This window comes from Puma concolor, chromosome C2, assembly GCF_028749965.1.
Source record: "Puma concolor isolate L17-30 chromosome C2, mPumCon1.1.hap2, whole genome shotgun sequence".
Classification (NCBI taxonomy): Eukaryota; Metazoa; Chordata; class Mammalia; order Carnivora; family Felidae; genus Puma; species Puma concolor.
The window spans coordinates 46,810,177-46,829,340 of record NC_141675.1 but is presented as its reverse complement, the minus strand read 5'-3'; positions in this window follow the sequence as shown (position 1 = coordinate 46,829,340).

Genomic DNA, 19,164 nt, shown 5'->3' with positions numbered 1-19,164 from the left:
CCCCCTTATTCATACCGTGTGAAGTATAATTTTAGTGTTTATTAGGTAACTGTAGTTCCTCCCTTATCCACCGGGTATACATTCCAAGAACCCCAATGGATGCCTGAAACCCCGAATGGTACCAAACCCTATGCGTACTCTGTTTTTTCCTCCTTAGGCATGCCCGTGATACAGTTTAATTCCTACATTAAGCACAGTAAGAGATTAACAACAATAATAATAAACCAATTGTAACATGCTGTAATAAAAGCTATGTGAAAATGGCTTATTGTGCTGCACTCACCGTTCTTGTGAAGAGGTGAGATGAGTAAGATGATCAAATGCCGGCGGGTGGAAGTGAAGTGAGGTGAATGGCACAGGCAGTGAGACATAGCGTTAAGCTGCTACTGACCCTCTGAAGGATTCGTCAGAAGGAGAATCACCTGTTTTCGGAAAGTGATGCCGGTACCTGAAACCGCTGACGGCGAAATCACAGATAAGGAGGGACCACTATACCCTTCATGTGAACAGTTCCGGGAAGTACTGGGTTAGGCGAACAGTCCCTAAAAGGTGTTGGACCAGCAGCATCAACTTCATCTAGAAACCTGTTAGAAATGAAAGTCTTGGGGTGTCTGGGTGGGTGAGTCCATTAAGCATCCAACTTCAGCTCAGGTCCTGATCTCACAGCTCATGAGTTCCGGCCTGGCGTGGGGCTCTGTGCTGACAGCTCAGAGCCTGGAGCCTGCTTCAGAGTCTGTGTCTCCCTCTCTCTCTCTGTCCCTTTCCTGCTAACGCTTTCTGTCTCTCAAAATAAATAAATAAACATTAAGAAAAAAAAAAGACAAAACAAAACTAATACAATCTGCATAGAATGGAAATATTTCAAAAGCTACTATTGATGATTTAGAAAATACTTGGAATTAAGGATTATTATTTCAGATTTCCTTGGTCAAATAGCCTCTAAGATGTGAATTTGATGGAAACATTCAGTTTTGAAATGGTTAGAGATACTGCAGTGATAAATTACCACCACTTGAGGGCAGTAAAAGCACATTTCTTGTCTGTATATTGCGGATGATTTAATTACAACTGTAAAATTAAACCCTTTTTTGAAAACATTTAAATCCAAGCTAGTTAACATACAGTGTAGTAATGGTTTTAGGAGTAGAACCCAGTGATTCATCACTTACATACAACACTCCGTGCTCATCCCAACAAATGCCCTCCTCAAAGCCCATCCCTGACACCCATCCCCCCTCTAGCAACCCTCAGTTTGTCCTCCATATTTAAGAGCCTCTTACACTTTGCCTCCCTCTCTGTTTTTAGCTTATTTTTCCTTCACTCCCCCTATGTTAATCTGTTTTGTTTCTTAAATTCCATGTATGAGTGAAATCATATGATACTCATCTTGTTCTGACAGACTTATTTCACTTAGCATAATACACTCTAGTTCCATCCATGTTGTTGCAAACACTTTCTCCAGATGTTTTTTGTTTGTTTGTTTGTTTTTGTTTTTTTTAATGTCTTCCTTGGTCTAAAGTTATTATCCCTCACCTCCGTAGTTCAGATTCCATGTTTGTGCATGTGTGTGCATGTTTACACACAAGAGGTTGAGTAAATAAATATAGCTATAAGCATTACAGTCAACAAACATCATTCTTTGGGGCACATTCATAAAGCACCTATATTCTTTCCCATCACTTCCCTGCAAACCCACTATGTTGGTATGCTTCTTTTCCATCACCACCTTGGATAACATCTTGGGCAAGTCCCATAATTTCTCAGATGTTAAAAGAGATTTCCAAGTTACTTTCAACCCCTCCCTCCAATTATCTAATTTCAGTAATTAAAACATGCACCTTGCATAATACTTAAAATTCCAAATTTAACCGTCTCCCTTCATTTTGTCTGTTTCCCACTGGGGAGAGGTGGTGGGGTGGTCACAAACTTTGAGGTTGATTTTCCTATCTCTTCATCACTTCCACTCATCTTCTCATCTCACAAGGTAGCCTCTGACTCCTAGCGGGTTGGGAAAGAGGCAAAATGCAGGAGATGTCTTCTTTCTTTGACACCTCTGTAATCTGACATGGTTTATCTCCAGCTCTGGCAGAAGTTAAAACCTGCCGAGTTCTCTTGAGACAACTTTTGGGAGTTTGGGGGAGCTGTGTGATCATACTACAAGAATCACCAGCTTCATGGGAGTGAGACATGTGTAGGTGCTCAGGACCATGCTCTGTATTACCACCTTGAAAATTTTAATAATTTTTAAACAAGAGATCCTGTATTTTCATTTTTCACTGGAACCCAAAAGTTACAAAACAAGTACTGACTGAGCCACTCTAGACTGCAGCTGTATTACAAGGTAGGAGCCTCTCCCTCAACTGGCAATTTATAATCTCCCCTCAGCCTCTCTCTAGTCAGATCATATCCCTGGCAGAAATCCCTTTGGACAAGATCCTATGAATAAAGACTACAGGCTAATGCCTTCTGTGGTTTCTCTTGCTCCAGAAAAGCAAGAATTTTGGGGGAGTACAGCCATCGTAAATCTCTATGCTGGTGCCACAAACCATCTTAGCCTGCCTCTCCCTGGAGATTTCTTTTCAGACATGAGTCATATGACTCTATTGTGTTCCTAAGCAACAGTGACCCTTTCTAGGCTCTCCTTGTACTCCAGGAAGCCCCTCCTTCTCCAGATAATTGTCAACCTATCAACTGTTTCTCTAACTCCCTGACTTCTTGGGCCTCAATTTTGTGATACTGTCCAGGCCGGTGAGAAGCTCCTAGTGAAAACCAGGTTTTGGCCCCTCCTGTGCAGGTTCTGGATACAGTGTTCAGCCTTGCTTTGGAAACTGCAAGTTTTTGGGGCGCCTGGGTGGCGCAGTCGGTTAAGCGTCCGACTTCAGCCGGGTCACGATCTCGCGGTCCGGGAGTTCGAGCCCCGCGTCAGGCTTTGGGCTGATGGCTCAGAGCCTGGAGACTGTTTCCGATTCTGTGTCTCCCTCTCTCTCTGCCCCTCCCCCGTTCATGCTCTGTCTCTCTCTGTCCCAAAAATAAATATATGTTGAAAAAAAAAATTAAAAAAAAAAAGAAACTGCAAGTTTTTGCTCTCTGCTCTTTTGTTCTCAGCCTTTCTGCTGAGGAAGTTCAGCAGGAAAGGAGATAGAAAAAAATGCCAATATCCAGCCACATCGTTTATAATGACACCATTTTACTCAAAACTGGAGAGTTTGGAATTAAAATATTTACCAGAGAAACATGTTTACTTTATCTTTTATTTTAGAGAGAGAGAGAGAGAGAGAGAGAGAGAGAGAGAGAGAGAGAGAGAGAGAGAGAATGCAAGCCAGGGAGAGGGGCAGAGGGAGGGAAAGAGAGAATCTTAAGCATGCTCCATGCTCAGCACTGGATTTCTATCCTATGCTATGAGATCATGACCTGAGCCGAATTCAAGAGTTGAACACTCAACTGACTAAGCCACCCAGGCACCCCTGATAAACATTTTAAATAGTCCTAACTCTACAAATATGTTAATACTTTCATTAGTAGGAGAGAAGAAATACTCAACAAATATTTTTGAGCATCTTTTTTGTATAGGAGTCAGTAATAAGTTCTAATGATGTGCAAATTATTAAGACAGCCCCCACAGTCCTGGAGAGCTCACAGCTAGAAACTGGGGGAACACAGGTAGACAATTTTCCAAAGTTAGATGAGTGATAATAAAGTCTTGTCATGGGTTTTGTGTGTGTTTCCTGAGCTTGCAGGTGGGAGTGAGGTTGTGGAGCTTCTTCCCTAAAGCTTTGTGATTGGTGGATTGCTTTTAAGATCCTCTTTAATAGATCCACTCCTCATCTCTCAGTTTCTGTCTCTACTATATATATGGGATGAAATCACACTGATATAATTTCCAACATGGGCTTCAGTTCTGCCCATAAACTATTTTATTCCTATCCAAAACTCAACTCTGTGGCAAGGTTTGCCCAGAGCATCTTGAGTTTTTTCTATCTCATTGCTATGATGAGTTAATCTCAGAGCCATTAGATAAGACTTTTTTTAGTTTCTCCTTCAGTGTAGGAGAAGCAGTCCACAATGAGATGAGGGGTAGATGGGTATCAGGCTATGACTGGTCCATTAAAGGACAGAGAAGGAAGCCAGTAGCAACATTCTTAGTGACATTGGATGTCGTGATTGGGAAATCTGTTGTCTTTTTGCCCCATTGGAGAGTCCTAGTATTAATACAATTGTATTAAACTTCTTTGGTGTGGATCCCTTTGAGAATGATAGGAACATTTAGATCTTTACCAAGTAAAAATACTCCCAGATACTCACCCATTTAGTTCTCAAAAAGAAATAACTCCCCTGTGAAAGGGGTGGAAGAATTTCACCTTGGATTTGTTGTGCATAGTAATTATAAAGTGATTCATAACTTGGAAAACATTATCTTGATTTTGTCTTTCTGGTATTAAAGGCAGAAAATCAATGCGTACTGGTTAAGCGTTTTGGTGGCTTTTCTAGATAGACTGACTTGCTGGGTAATATTTTTCTCAGGGAAAGGAGTCACATGTTGTGTAAACATCTTCTGCCATAGTGAAACAAAATCATGCCTTCTAATTGGCTCTGGCATGTTTCCTCAAAGCACTGAAGTTGTCATGCATCACTCTCAGCACAAGGGAGCAGTATTTCTAAAGCAATACCAACTGCTTCCATAGCCCATGAACGTGGCATCACTACACTGTGTCACATACCATTAATTATAATTTCTCCCACCCTTAGAAAAGGATTCTCATACTTTTAGGGAAGGTCTAGATCTAATCTCCCAGGAGTGCTCATTTTCTCATTCCACTGTCCTCTGAACTCCCAAAACTTCCCAAATGGTCTCTTTTTCAGTCCTTTTTTTCCCATCCAGGAGAGACTAGATTTAAATGTATAGTTATCAGCTGGTATTGGTGCAATCTTTGGTGGAAGATTTCTGCCCACCCCAGCTTTAAAAGGCCCATCCAATTTATACCCCAAAGGGAGGATGTCAGTGGTCTGGGTGAGGACCACCTTACAGAATATTTGCCTTCTCTAGTTGAACCCTAACCAGCAACAAGTGATTAAATTATACTCTGCAGCCAGATAAACTTATAGTATCATCCCATCCAGTTTAGGACAAGGAAAGACATAATCGAGAAGTGAAAGTGTTGGTTACCAGTCTACTCTTGAAAGACCCTCCAAATATATACACATTAAATTTAACCATGTAGCGCACTACAGTGCAAAAAAACCCACTTTATGAAAGGAGAATTGAGCTTTTAGGTAAAGACTAGCAAATGCCAGTTTTCTTTACCCAGTTATTTTATTTAAAAAATATATTATACCGTTCATAAGACCTATGAGTCAGCATCAATGTACGATGTAATGCTTATTAAAATTAGTAGAATTAAAATGGAGATGTTTTGATTAAGACAAAGGTTCTCAACCCTGGCAAAATATGAAAGCCACCTGGGGACCATTTAAAAGAAAAATATTATTTGAATTAGAATTTCTGAATTAAAAAAATTTCCCTAGGTAGTTCTTATAATCAGCCAAGGTTGAGAACCACTAGTCTAAGGTTTAGAATATTAGATCCAGGTTTTGCTGGAGATGATTGGGTAAATTTTTTTCTCTCACAGAGCTGCTATTGGCATCATTCTACACATGGAGGGAGCTTAGTGATAACCAAATGCTCACAAGTCAAATCAGTAAGAGACATGGGATCCAGGTGTAATCTTTGACAACTCTTTGAAAAAAATTTTTAAATGTTTATTTTTGAGAGACAGACAGACATCAAGCAGGGGAGGGGCAGAGGGAGAGGGAGACACAGAATCCGGAGCAGGCTCCAGGCTCTGAGCTGTCAACACAAAGCCCAACGCAGAGCTTGAGCCCATAAACTAGGAGATCATGCCCTGAGCTGAAGTCAAAGTCGGTCAGCAACTGACTGAGCCACCCAGGTGCCCCAATTGATTGACAACTTTAAATACCAGCTGAACTTTCAATGCATCTTTACTTCTCTAAACCTACTAGGTGGGGAGTCATGGGAGAGGGGGGCCATAATGGCAGAGCAGCATGGAATTTATTTGCTTCTCTCATCCCAGAAATGCAGCTAAATCAACACCAAACTATCTTGCACACCTAGAAATTTGATCTGAGGATTAACTCAACAATCTGGATAACTTGAACCATACAACTCAGCAGGTACACGGTGTGGAGATGTGAAATGGTGGAGAGAGAAGCTGTGGAGTATAGGGAGCTATTTTTGCATGAAGAGAGAGGATGGAGACAGGGGGGTGAGTACAGGAAAAGTGCTCCCTGTGAAAGCAGCTGGAGAGAAAGAGAAATAGTAAAAACACCCATAAGGGAATTAACAAGAAAGAGAGAAAGGAGAGTGTTGGGGTACCATGAAGACTCAATTAACAGAAGAGCATAGAGTCTGAAACTCTGCAGCTCAATATCTGGTGGAGCTCTGGCAGAAAGGACGAATTCCCAGGAGCAGACAGCCAGGTCCAAGGGGTCTTCAGGCCACACAGGGAGAGGGAGTTCCCCTGTTGGGAGGACATTTGGTAGAGGCTGTGCAGCCTGCCCACAGGCAAAAGTCCCAGTGGACCCCAGAGAACAGTGTTAGATTGCATCTAACACCACATTTACTGGTGTTAGAACAAGGACATTCGGGGCGCCTGGGTGGCGCAGTCGGTTAAGCGTCCGACTTCAGCCAGGTCACGATCTCGCGGTCTGTGAGTTCAAGCCCCGCGTCAGGCTCTGGGCTGATGGCTCAGAGCCTGGAGCCTGTTTCCGATTCTGTGTCTCCCTCTCTCTGCTCCTCCCCCGTTCATGCTCTGTCTCTCTCTGTCCCAAAAATAAATAAACGTTGAAAAAAAAAAAAAAAAAAAAAGAACAAGGACATTAAGAGGCGGTGAGCCTGGCACCAGAAGTGTGTTGTGATTTACCATAATCCCTATAACACTACTGCTACATGATTGTGTGAACTTCTTCTGGGGTAGGATGGCACTTGGCTGCAGTCTCTGGGCATCTGCAGCGGCATGGTCATGTAAGCATTCCCTCAGGTGGGCCGGCACCTGGCCATTTCTTGATGAGACCCTCTGTAAGAGGGTCTGAGCTGGTCAAAGCCACCAGGCCCTCAGAAGACAGGGATTTGGAAACACAGCCCCATCTAAAATAAAACTCAGGAAGGAGGGGCCAACTGGCAGGCTGATGACTTGGTCATGGACACAGTAGAAGTGGGGAGTGGATGAAGGCCGGAAACAAAGGAGGGGTGCTTGATTGCTGGTCAGTGAGAGCACAGAGTTCTAATACCAGAGACTGGTAGCTGGGTGATGCCATTTTCACCTCTCCCATGCATGTGCATACACTTGTACTTGGGCCACAATGATCCACCCCAGAAAGATAAGCAGCTCCATCTCGTGGAGAATGGAGCCATTACACCAAGCCCTAACCATGCTCTAGAGGAACACTACAAGTTTCTCCAACTGCTTAGTTCACAGACTATAAAGTGCTTCATGGTTTGACTTCTAGGGGAAACTGGATGTAATTTCAATCGTATTTCATTCTTTTTGCCGGTCCATCTGCTCAATTTTCTTTTCTTTTCTTATTCTTGAATGCAAAAAGAGAAAACATTTATGTTTCCCCCTTTAAAAAAAAAACATTTTTCTTTAATTTTTTCTACTCTATTCTTCCTTTTTTCATAATTTTTTTATTCTGTTTTACTTTCATCATTTCATTTTATTCTATTTTATTGTATTCATTTTTTAAAATTTTCAAACGTTTTCCCTTTTTTCTTTTCTTTTCTTTCCCTTTTTCTTCTATTCTATCAAGCTATTTCAACAACCAGACCAAAACAAACTAAAGATCTAGCATCCTTTGCTTGATTTTTTTGTGTTGTTTTTAATTTTAATTTTTTATTTTATTGTTTTTCTTCCTCCAAAATGATGAAATGAAGGAATTCACTCCAGAAGAAAGAACAGGAAGAAATGACAGCCAGGAACTTAGCCAACACAGATACAAGCAAGATGTCTGAACCAGAATTTAGAGTCATGATAATAACAATACTAGCTGGGGTTGAGAAAAGCATAGAATCCTATTCTGCCAAGATAAAAGAAGTAAAATCTAGTCAGGACAAAATTAAAAATGCTAAAGCTGAGATGCAATCTTGAATGGATGAAGCAGAGCAGTAAATCAGTGATATAGAGGACAAACTTATGCAGAATAATGAAGCAGAAAAAAGAGGGAAACTAAGGCAAAAGAGCATGATATAAGAATGTGAAAATTCATTAGAAATTTTATTAAAAAGGAATAACATCTGAATCATGGGATCCCAGAAGATGAAGAGAGAGAAAAAGGGGTAGAAGGTTAAGTGAGCAAATTATAGCAGAAAAGTTTCCTAACTTGGGGAAAGACACAGACATCAAAATCCAGGAAGCACAGAGAACTCCCACTAGATTCAACAAAAATCGCCCATCAACAAGGTATATCATAGTCAAATTCACAAAATACTCACGCAAGGAAAGAATTATGAAAGCAGCAAGGGAAAAAAGTCCTTAACCTACAAGGGCAGACAGATCAGGTTTGCAGCAAACCTATCCATAGAAACTCGGCAGGCCAGAAAGGAGTGGCAGGTTATATTCAATGTGCTGAATTGGAAAAACATGCAGCCAAGAATTCTTTATCAAGCAAGGCTGTCATTCAAAATAGAAGGAGAGATAAAAAGTTTCCCAGACAAACAAAAATTAAAGGAGTTTGTGACCACTAAACCAGCCCTGAAATAAATTTTAAGGGGGACTCTCTGAGGGGAGAAAAGATGAAATGAAACAAAAAACACCAAAAGCAACAAAGACTAGAAAGGACCAGAGACCATCACCAGAAACTCCAACTCTACAAGCATCATAATGGCAATAAATTCATATCTTTCAGTACTCACTCTGAATGTCAATGGACTAAATGTTCCAATCAAAAGACATAGAGTAACAGAATGGAAAAGAAAATAAGATCCATCTATATGCTGTTCACAAGAGACACATTTAAGATCTAAAGACACCTTCAGACTGAAAGTAAGGGGATTGGGAACCAGGTATGATGCTAATGGTCACCAGAAGAAAGCCAGAGTAGCCATACTTATATCAGAAAATCTAGATTTTAAAATAAAGATTGTAACAAGAGATGAAGAAAGGCATTATATCATAATTAAGGGGTCTATCCACCAAGAAGATCTAACAATTATAAACATCTATGCCCCCAATATGAAAGTACCCAAATATATAAATCAATTAATCACATACATAAAGAAACTCACTGATAATAATACCATAATAGTAGAGGACTTCAAGACCCCACTTACAGCAATGGACAGACCATCTAAGCAGAAAATAAACAAGGAAATAATAGCTTTGAATGACACACTGGAACAGATGGACTCAACAGATATATTCAGAACATGTCATATTAAAGCAGTGGAATATACATTCTTCTCCAGTGCACATGGAACATTCTCCAGAATAGACCACATACTGGGACACAAATCAGCCCACAGCAAGTACAAAAAGATCAAGATCATACAATGCATATTTTGAGACCACAATGCTGTGAAGCTTGAAACTAACCACAAGAAAAAATTTGGAAAGGTAACAAATACTTGGATATTAAAGAACATCTTACTAAAGAATGAATGGGCTAACCAAGAAGTTAAAGAGGAAATTAAAAAGCATATGGAAGCCAATGAAAATGATAACACCACAACCCAAAACCTCTGGGATGCAGCAAAGGTGGTCATAAGAGGAAAGTATATAGCAATCCAGAATCCAGGCCGCCTAAAGAAGGAAGAAAGGTCTCAGATACACAACCTAAACTTACACCTTAAAGAGCTGGAAAAATAACAGCAAATAAAACCCAAAACCAGCAGAAGACAGGAAATAATAAAGATTAGAGCAGAAATTAATGCTATTGAAACAACAACAACAACAACAAAAACAGTAGAACAGATCAATGAAACCAGAAGCTAGTTCTTCGAAAGAATTAACAAAATTGATACACCCCTAGCCGGTTTGATCAAAAGGAAAAAGGAAAGGGCCCAAATAAATAAAATCACAAATGAAAGAGAAGAGATCATAACCAACACTGCAGAAATGCAAATAATAATAGAGAATATTATGAGCAATTATACACCAATAAAATGGGAAATCTGGAAGAAATGGACAAATTCCTAGAAACATATAAACTACCAAAACTGAAAGAAGAAGAAATAGAAAATCTGAACAGACCCATAACCAGTAAAGAAATCAAATCAGTAATCAAAAATCTCCCGAAAAATAAGAGTCCAGGGCTGCTTGGCTTCCCTGGGGAAGTCTACCAAACAATTAAAGAAGAGTTAACATCTATTCTTTTGAAGATGTTCCAAAAAATAGAAATGAAAGGAAAACTTCCAAACTCATTCTATGAAGCCCACAATACCTTGATTCTAAAACCAAAGACCTCACTAAAAAGGGGAACTACAGACCAATTTCCCTGATGAAAATGGATGCAAAAATCCTCAACAAGATACTAGCCAACTGGATATAACAGTAGATTAAAAGAATTATTCACCACAACCAAGTGGGATTTATACCTGGGATACAGGACTGGTTCAATATCCACAAAACAATCAATGTGATACATTACATCAATAAAAGAAAGGATAAGAATTGCATGATCCTCTCAATAGTTGCTGAGAAAGCATTTAACAAAATACAGCATCATTTATTGATAAAAACCCTCAAGAAAATAGGGTTAGAAGGATCATATCTCAAGATCATAAAAGCCTTATATGAAAGACCCACCACTAATATCATCCTCAATGAGGAAAAACTGAGAGCTTTCCCCCTAAGGTCAGGAACACAGCAGCGTTGTCCATTCTTGCCATTGTTATTCAACATAGTATTGGAAGTCCTAGCCTCAGCAATTAGACAACACAAAGGAACAAAAGGCCTCCAAATCAGCAAGAGGAAGTCAAACTTCCACTCTTCCCAGACGACATGATACTCTATATGGAAAACCCAAAAGATACCACAAAAAAACTGCTAGAACTGACCCATGAATTCAGCAAAGTCGCAGGATATAAAATCAATGCACAGAAATCGGTTGCATTTCTATACACCACTAAAGAAGCAACAGAAAGAGAAATCAAGGAATCGATCCCATTTACAATTGAACCAAAAACCATAAAATTCCTAGAAATAACCCGAAAGAGATGAAAAGCTATACACTTAAAACTATAGACAATATATCAAAGAAATTGAAGAAGACACAAAAAAGTGGAAAAATATTCCATGCTCCTGTATTGAAAGAACAAATACTGTTAAAATGTCAGTACTACCCACAGCAATCTACTTATTCAATGCAATCCCTATCAAAATAACACCAGCATTCTTCATGGAGCTAGAACAAATAATCCCAAAATTTTTATGGAATCAGAAAAGACCCCGAATAGCAAAAGCAATCTTGAACAAGAAAACCAAAGCAGGAGGCATCACAATCCCAGACTTCAAGCTATACTACAAAGCAGTAGTCATTAAGACAGTATGGTACTGGCACAAGAAGAGACACTCAGATCAATGGAACACAATAGAGACCCCAAAATGGACCCACAAACGTATGGCCAACTAATGTTTGACAAAGCAGGAAAGAATATCCAATGGAATAAAGACAGCCTCTTCAACAAGTGGTACTGGGAAAACTGGACAGTGACATACAGAAGAATGAACCTGGACCACTTTTTTTACACCATACACAAAAATGTACTCACAACGGATGAAAGACCTAAACACAAAACAGGAAGGCATCAAAATCCTAGAGGAGAAAGAAGGCAAAAAAACTTCTTTGACCTTGGCTGCAGCAACTTCATGTCTCTGGAAACCAAAGGAAAAATGAACTATGGGGACCTCATCAAGATAAAAAGCTTCTGCACAGCAAAGGAAACAGTCAGCAAAACTAAAAGTCAACCAACATAATGGGAGTAGATATTTGCAAATGACATATAAGATAAAGGGTTAGTATTCAAAATCTATAAAGAACTCAGAACTCAAAAAACAAATAATGCATTGAAGAAATGGGCAAAAGATGTGAATAGATAATTTTCCAAAGAAGACATCCAGATGGCTAACAGACACATGAAAAAATGCTCAACACCACTCATCATTATGGAAATGCAAATCAAAACCAAAATGATATACCACCTCACACCAGTAAGAATGGCTATCGCTAACAACTCAGGCAACAACAGATGTTGGCAAAGATGTGGAGAAAGGGGAACCCTCTTACACTGCTGGTGGGAATGCAAACTGGTGGAGCTACTCTGGAAAACAGTATGGAGGTTCCTCAAAAAATTAAAAATAGAACTACCCTACTACCCAGCAATTGTACTACTAGGTATGTATCCAAGGGATACAGATGTGCTGTTTTGAAGGGGCACATGCACCCCAATGTTTATAGCAGCACTGTCAACAATAGCCAAAGTATGGAAAGGGCCCAAATGTCCACTGACAGATGAATTGATAAAGATATGGTATGTGTATGTGTATATATATATATATATATATATACACACACTCCATCAATCCAAAAGAATGTTGCCATTGGCAACAATGTGGATAGATCTAGAGGGAATTATGCTAAGCAAAATAAGTCAGTCAGAGAAAGACGAATATCTTATGATTTCACTCATATGTGGAATTTAAGATAAAAAGCAGATGAACATAAGGGAAGGGAAGCAAAAATAATATAAAAACAGTGAGGGGAACAAAAAGATAAAAGCCTCTTAAGAGGCAGAGAACAAACTGAGGGTTGCTGGAGGGGCTGGGTTGGTGGCATGGGCTAAATGGGCAAGGGGCATTAAGTAAGACACTTGATGGGATGAGCACTGGGTGCTATACATAGGGGATAAATCACTGGAATCTATTTGTGAAATCATTATTGCACTATATGCTAACTAACTTGGATGTAAATTATAAATAAATAATAAATGGAGAGGGAAGATGGCGGCGTAGGAGGACGCTGGGCTCACCGCGCGTCCTGCTGATCACTTAGATTCCACCTACACCTGCCTAAATAACCCAGAAAACCGCCAGAGGATTAGCAGAACGGAGTCGCCGGAGCCAAGCGCAGACGAGAGGCCCATGGAAGAGGGTAGGAAGGGCGGCCAGGCGGTGCACCCTCCACGGACTGGCGGGAGGGAGCCGGGGCGGAGGGGCGGCTCGCCGGCCAAGCAGAGCCCCCGAGTCTGGCTTGCAAAAAGCGGAGGGGCCTAACGGACTGTGTTCCGACAGCAAGCGCGACTTAGCAGCTGGGAGGTCGTAAGTTAACAGCTCTGCTCAGAAAGCGGGAAGGCTGGAGGACAAAGGGAAGGAGAGCTGCTGAGCCCCCTGACGACAGAGCTCAGTTTGGTGGGGAACAAAGGCGCTCGCCAGCGCCATCTCCCCCGCCCATCCCCCAGCCAAAATCCCAAAGAGAACCAGTTCCTGCCAGGGAACTTGCTCGCTCGGCGCAAACACCCAACTCTGCGCTTCTGCGGAGCCAAACCTCCGGCAGCGGATCTGACTCCCTCCTGCTGCCACAGGGCCCCTCCTGAAGTGGATCACCTAAGGAGAAGCAAGCTAAGCCTGCCCCTCCTGCCCCTGTGCACCTTGCCTACCCACCCCAGCTAAGACGCAGATCCCCAGCATCACAAGCCTGGCAGTGTGCAAGTAGCCCAGACAGGCCACCCCACCCCACAGTGAATCCCGCCCCTAAGAGAGGGGAAGAGAAGGCACACACCAATCTGACTGTGGACACAGCGGTGGGCTGGGGGCAGACATCAGGTCTGACTGCGGCTCCGCCCACCAACTCCAGTTATACACTACAGCACAGGGGAAGTGCCCTGCAGGTCCTCACCACGCCAGGGACTATCCAAAATGACCAAGCGGAAGAATTCCCCTCAGAAGAATCTCCAGGAAATAACAACAGCTAATGAGCTGATCAAAAAGGATTTAAATAATATAACAGAAAGTGAATTTAGAATAATAGTCATAAAATTAATCGCTGGGCTTGAAAACAGTATAGCGGACAGCAGAGAATCTCTTGCTACAGAGATCAAGGGACTAAGGAACAGTCACGAGGAGCTGAAAAACGCTTTAAATGAAATGCATAACAAAATGGAAACCACCACGGCTTGGATTGGAGAGGCAGAGGAGAGAATAGGTGAACTAGAAGATAAAGTTATGGAAAAAGAGGAAGCTGAGAAAAAGAGAGATAAAAAAATCCAGGAGTATGAGGGGAAAATTAGAGAACTAAGTGATACACTAAAAAGAAATAATCTACACATAATTGGTATCCCAGAGGAGGAAGAGAGAGGGAAAGGTGCTGAAGGGGTACTTGAAGAAATAATAGCTGAGAACTTCCCCAAAGTGGGGAAGGAAAAAGGCATTGAAATCCAAGAGGCACAGAGAACTCCCTTCAGACGTAACTTGAATCGATCTTCTGCACGACATATCATAGTGAAACTGGCAAAATACAAGGATAAAGAGAAAATTCTGAAAGCAGCAAGGGCTAAACGTGCCCTCACATATAAAGGGAGACCTATAAGACTCGTGACTGATCTCTCTTTTGAAACTTGGCAGGCCAGAAAGAATTGGCACGAGATTTTCAGTGTGCTAGACAGAAAAAATATGCAGCCGAGAATCCTTTCTCCAGCAAGTCTGTCATTTAGAATAGAAGGAGAGATAAAGGTCTTCCCAAACAAACAAAAACTGAAGGAATTTGTCACCACTAAACCAGCCCTCCAAGAGATCCTAAGGGGGACCCTGTGAGACAAAGTACCAGAGACATCACTACAAGCATAAAACATACAGACATCACAATGACTCTAAACCCATATCTTTCTATAATAACACTGAATGTAAATGGATTAAATGCGCCCACCAAAAGACATAGGGTATCAGAATGGATAAAAAAACAAGACCCATCTATTTGCTGTCTACAAGAGACTCATTTTAGACCTGAGGACACCTTTAGATTGAGAGTGAGGGGATGGAGAACTATTTATCATGCTACTGGAAGCCAAAAGAAAGCTGGAGTAGCCATACTTATATCAGACAAAGTAGACTTTAAATTAAAGGCTGTAACAAGAGATGAAGAAGGACATTATATAATAGTGACAGGGTCTATCCATCAGGAAGAGCTAACAATTATAAATGTCTATGCGCCGAATACCGGAGCGCCCAAATATATAAAACAATTACTCATAAACATAAGCAACCTTATTGAGAAGAATGTGGTAATTGCAGGGGACTTTAACACCCCACTTACAGAAATGGATAGATCATCTAGACACACGGTCAATAAAGAAACAAGGGCCCTGAATGACACATTGGATCAGATGGACTTGACAGATATATTTAGAACTCTGCATCCCAAAGCAACAGAATATACTTTCTTCTCGAGTGCACGTGGAACATTCTCCAAGATAGATCATATACTGGGTCACAAAACAGCCCTTCATAAGTTTACAAGAATTGAAATCATACCATGCATACTTTCAGACCACAATGCTATGAAGCTTGAAATCAACCACAGGAAAAAGTCTGGAAAACCTCCAAAAGCATGGAGGTTAAAGAACACCCTACTAACGAATGAGTGGGTCAACCAGGCAATTAGAGAAGAAATTAAAAAATATATGGAAACAAACGAAAATGAAAATACAACAATCCAAACGCTTTGGGATGCAGCGAAGGCAGTCCTGAGAGGAAAATACATTGCAATCCAGGCCTATCTCAAGAAACAAGAAAAATCCCAAATACAAAATCTAACAGCACACCTAAAGGAACTAGAAGCAGAACAGCAAAGGCAGCCTAAACCCAGCAGAAGAAGAGAAATAATAAAGATCAGAGCAGAAATAAACAATATAGAATCTAAAAAAACTGTAGAGCAGATCAACGAAACCAAGAGTTGGTTTTTTGAAAAAATAAACAAAATTGACAAACCTCTAGCCAGGCTTCTCAAAAAGAAAAGGGACATGACCCAAATAGATAAAATCATGAATGAAAATGGAATTATTACAACCAATCCCTCAGAGATACAAACAATTATCAGGGAATACTATGAAAAATTATATGCCAACAAATTGGACAGCCTGGAAGAAATGGACAAATTCCTGAACACCCACACTGTTCCAAAACTCAATCAGGAGGAAATAGAAAGCTTGAACAGACCCATCACCAGCGAAGAAATTGAATCGGTTATCAAAAATCTCCCAACAAATAAGAGTCCAGGACAGATGGCTTCCCAGGGGAGTTCTACCAGACATTTAAAGCAGAGATAATACCTATCCTTCTCAAGCTATTCCAAGAAATAGAAAGGGAAGGAAAACTTCCAGACTCATTCTATGAAGCCAGTATTACTTTGATTCCTAAACCAGACAGAGACCCAGTAAAAAAAGAGAACTACAGGCCAATATCCCTGATGAATATGGATGCAAAAATTCTCAATAAGATACTAGCAAATCGAATTCAACGGCATATAAAAAGAATTATTCACCATGATCAAGTGGGATTCATTCCTGGGATGCAGGGCTGGTTCAACATTCGCAAATCAATCAATGTGATACATCACATTAACAAAAAAAAAAGAGAAGAACCATATGATCCTGTCAATCGATGCAGAAAAGGCCTTTGACAAAATCCAGCACCCTTTCTTAATAAAAACCCTTGAGAAAGTCGGGATAGAAGGAACATACTTAAAGATCATAAAAGCCATTTATGAAAAGCCCACAGCTAACATCATCCTCAACGGGGAAAAACTGAGAGCTTTTTCCCTGAGATCAGGAACACGACAGGGATGCCCACTCTCACCTCTGTTGTTTAACATAGTGCTGGAAGTTCTAGCATCAGCAATCAGACAACAAAAGGAAATCAAAGGCATCAAAATTGGCAAAGATGAAGTCAAGCTTTCGCTTTTTGCAGATGACATGATATTATACGTGGAAAATCCGATAGACTCGACCAAATGTCTGCTAGAACTGATACATGAATTCAGCAAAGTTGCAGGGTACAAAATCAATGTACAGAAATCAGTTGCATTCTTATACACTAACAATGAAGCAACAGAAAGACAAATAAAGAAACTGATCCCATTCACAATGGCACCAAGAAGCATAAAATACCTAGGAATAAATCTAACCAAAGATGTAAAGGATCTGTATGCTGAAAACTATAGAAAGCTTATGAAGGTAATTGAAGAAGATTTAAAGAAATGGAAAGACATTCCCTGCTCATGGATTGGAAGAATAAATATTGTCAAAATGTCAATACTACCCAAAGCTATCTACACATTCAATGCAATCCCAATCAAAATTGCACCAGCATTCTTCTCGAAACTAGAACAAGCAATCCTAAAATTCATATGGAACCACAAAAGGCCCCGAATAGCCAAAGTAATTTTGAAGAAGAAGACCAAAGCAGGAGGCATCACAATCCCAGACTTTAGCCTCTACTACAAAGCTGTCATCATCAAGACAGCATGGTATTGGCAGAAAAACAGACACATAGACCAATGGAATAGAATAGAAACCCCAGAACTAGACCCACAAACGTATGGCCAACTCATCTTTGACAAAGCAGGAAAGAACATCCAATGGAAAAAAGACAGTCTCTTTAACAAATGGTGCTGGGAGAACTGGACAGCAACATGCAGAAGGTTGAAACTAGACCACTTTCTCACACCATTCACAAAAATAAACTCAAAATGGATAAAGGACCTGAATGTGAGACAGGAAACCATCAAAACCTTAGAGGAGAAAGCAGGAAAAGACCTCTCTGACCTCAGCCGTAGCAATCTCTTACTCGACACATCCCCAAAGGCAAGGGAATTAAAAGCAAAAGTGAATTGCTGGGACCTTATGAAGATAAAAAGCTTCTGCACAGCAAAGGAAACAACCAACAAAACTAAAAGGCAACCAACGGAATGGGAAAAGATATTTGCAAATGACATATCGGACAAAGGGCTAGTATCCAAAATCTATAAAGAGCTCACCAAACTCCACACCCGAAAAGCAAATAACCCAGTGAAGAAATGGGCAGAAAACATGAATAGACACTTCTCTAAAGAAGACATCCGGATGGCCAACAGGCACATGAAAAGATGTTCAGCGTCGCTCCTTATCAGGGAAATACAAATCAAAACCACACTCAGGTATCACCTCACGCCAGTAAGAGTGGCCAAAATGAACAAATCAGGAGACTATAGATGCTGGAGAGGATGTGGAGAAACGGGAACCCTCTTGCACTGTTGGTGGGAATGCAAATTGGTGCAGCCGCTCTGGAAAGCAGTGTGGAGGTTCCTCAGAAAATTAAAAATAGACCTACCCTATGACCCAGCAATAGCACTGCTAGGAATTTATCCAAGGGACACAGGAGTACTGATGCATAGGGGCACTTGTACCCCAATGTTCATAGCAGCACTCTCAACAATAGCCAAATTATGGAAAGAGCCTAAATGTCCATCAACTGATGAATGGATAAAGAAATTGTGGTTTATATACACAATGGAATACTACGTGGCAATGAGAAAGAATGAAATATGGCCTTTTGTAGCAATGTGGATGGAACTGGAGAGTGTGATGCTAAGTGAAATAAGCCATACAGAGAAAGACAGATACCATATGGTTTCACTCTTATGTGGATCCTGAGAAACTTAACAGGAACCCATGGGGGAGGGGAAGGAAAAAAAAAAAAAAGAGGTTAGAGTGGGAGAGAGCCAAAGCATAAGAGACTGTTGAGAACTGAGAACAAACTAAGGGTTGATGGGGGGTGGGAGGGAGGAGAGGGTGGGTGATGGGTATTGAGGAGGGCACCTTTTGGGATGAGCACTGGGTGTTGTATGGAAACCAATTTGACAATAAATTTCATATATAAAAAAATAAATAAATAAATAATAAATAAATAAATAAATAAATAAATAAATAAAATAGAAATATACTGGGTGGAAGCTAGCAGATAGGACAAAATTTCCCTTGATAAGAAATCATGTCTGTTATATAATTAACAGAGGCCAAGGCATAGCAGAACTAACACTATTTAGGGCCTTCTAATAGCCATTCTTTAACAATGGAACCACTGTCTCTGCCAGAAAGCTTATGGCGTACTAACATAAAGATAC